The 2,686-nt window shown below is 40.9% G+C and overlaps 1 pseudogene; it reads left to right on the top strand.

The window, feature by feature from the left end:
- The first annotated feature begins 1,105 nt into the window (after window positions 1–1,105).
- LOC134612274 (4-hydroxyphenylpyruvate dioxygenase-like protein) lies at window positions 1,106–2,288 on the top strand (annotated as a pseudogene).
- The last annotated feature ends 398 nt before the right edge of the window (window positions 2,289–2,686 follow it).

Here is a 2,686-nt window from a genome sequence, read left to right as displayed (position 1 = left end):
TTTCTAAATCTACTAGCAAAGAGTATAAAAGTAACTATTCTGATGTACCATTTTACCAATGTGATACCTCCTCTGGTGCCCCTGTGGACTACAATACGTGGGGGATGACCACTAGATCATTTAAAATAGGTATACGGGAGCATATGGGCAACATACAGAGGGGGTATACTAAACAGCGTTTCTGCACAATATCACAACAGGAATCCTTCACATATCAGTTTTACTACCAGTCAAAAAAAAAAAAAGACTGGAGGGGCGAGGACAATTTTAAAGAATTAAGTAAAAGAGAGTAAGGTGGCTATTTGAGTTAGACTGTCCCAAATGGTCTCAATTTAGACTTTGAATTGACCCTTTGTAAATATTATATTTTTATATGTACATGTAATATTTGTTCAAGAATCTAGTTTATTATACACTTTATACATACACACACACAAACCTTTATACTAAGCCCCCTATGCCCATCCAGTCTTCACTATATACTTTTTATATGTATGCGTTTGTACATTCATATGTATAGGTCTAAGTTTCCACATATGTGATTTTACTGTAGAGATTTGTCTCACCATACATTTGATCCCAAGAGGTTTTTATCTATGGCACAAACAATGAAGATTTGAATTTACAACTACCTCTATATGTTTAAATTAGGGCTGAATGTCTATATTTGTGTTTTTTGTTTTACTTTCGTTTGATGTATATACATTATGTGTTTATAATCAGTAATGAGCTATAGTTGCCCCAAAGCAATATGGAGGACTTTGCCTCGAATGGGGAAAGGCTATTATGAAGGATGATGAATTCGCGCCATAATGTCAGAAATGACTGACGCCGGAACAGCCGAAACTTCCGCCCAATGTGACCGGCAGTCTTTCAAGCAGCGGATTTAAATAGCAGCAGTTTGAACATTTTATGCACTGAAGACTCCTATCGAGTTGAAACGGGTTTGCATTTTAGTCTGTGTCACCTTCCAGAGATTAATTACCAAATTACAACAAGTCGGAAAGGATGCAGCATTTGCAAAATAAATTAAAAAAGTATGCTTTACGATTCAGCCAGCAGACACACGTGGGGCCAGTCCAGTCCAGTCCAGAAACCCTTTACAATGACGTCTCGTCTGATCCGGTTAAGCCACATCATCCTCCAGGTATCCAATGCTCAGAAGAGTTGTCCAGGAGTTGATGACCAAGTATCAATTTCAGCCATTTGCTGCTCGAGGGCTAGATGGTAGAAGTCCAAGCCAAGTGGCCCTGAGAAATGGAGGAATGGTGTTCATGGTTAATGAAAACAACCAGAAGACTACCAAAGGATCGTCCATGCTGTATGATGCGGCTGTTCCATTGCCATCTCCAGATACCGCTTGCAATGTCAGCTTTGATGTGGAGGACGTACCAGGCTTTTGCCAGCAGCTACTTAACGAAAGATGCCAGCTGCTAGTTCCTCCTACAGAAGTCCATGATGACTATGGCTCGGTTACATTTTGTGTAGTGAAATCTGTGGTTGGACATGTGCGTCATACATTAATTGACCGCACAAGTTACGGAGACAACTTTCTTCCGGAGTTCCAGAACCTGAGAAGCGACAGTAATCCTGTTGTTCCTGGTGACTTGACCTGCATTGACCATGTCACTTATGCCTGTCCACGTGGGAGCTCACCACACATAATAAAGTGGTATGAACGATGTTTTGGTTTCAAACATTTCCCTCTGAGCAAAGAAGAGGATTGCGATAGAGGTTTTGAAATTAGTGGGCCCAACATCGGTCTTCGTTTGACTGCAATGGATTCCCCAGAGCTTGGAAAATGTAGTAAGTTGGTGTTGGCAGAATCTTTGCCACAGGAAGGAACCAACCAGTTAGATCTGTTCCTAAATCATCACAAAGAAGGAGGTATTCAGCATGTTGGCCTATTTGCCACAGATATCTTCAAGACTGCTCGGTCCATGGCTAATCAGGGAGTATGTTTTACTAGCCAACCTCCAACATATTACTCTGACCCCTCAAAGCAGGAGGAAATCCGGGGTGTAGGGCTACAAGCAGAAATCCTCTCACAGTTTGGGATTCTTTTGGATGCAAAGTCCCAAAACAGCGACATGCCAAACGGATACCTTTTGCAGGTGTTTGCCGAGCCCCTTTGGAGCAAGGACTCATTCTATTTGGAACTCATTGAGCGTAGGGGAGCAGACGGCTTTGGGGAGGGAAATGTCCGTGCTTTATGGAGAGCCCTAAACGACTTTCTTGAAGGATCCACCCAGAAAGACGATGAGAAAATTAGATCAACTGTTGCTTAGTCTACTTTATTCTGCAAAATTATTTATCTACATACACAGTACACTTTCTACATCCTTCTTCTCCCAAAAATGGACATTTTTTATTATAGCAGAAAAAATGGGGGTGATTTATAAAAATGACATTTCGTGATTGCTTCAGATTACCATTACTTCCAAAGACTTTGAACTTACTCTAGCTGCCAGGAGAATGTTGAAGGCAAACCGGCTTAAACTAGAGATCCTGCTTTATATTGGATGTGAAAATCAATGACAAATCGACTTATGGACCAACTGACCTCTTTGGTTATAAGTACATTGCCCGCATGTTCTACAATTTGATCCATGAGAGATGCACTCAACAACACTCCTTAATTAATGTCTTGTTGCTCTTCCCTCACCACATGTTCTTATTTTTAAAA

This window comes from Pelobates fuscus, chromosome 5 (genome assembly GCF_036172605.1).
Source record: "Pelobates fuscus isolate aPelFus1 chromosome 5, aPelFus1.pri, whole genome shotgun sequence".
Taxonomy (NCBI): Eukaryota; Metazoa; Chordata; class Amphibia; order Anura; family Pelobatidae; genus Pelobates; species Pelobates fuscus.
This window is presented reverse-complemented; position numbering and strand designations above follow the sequence as displayed.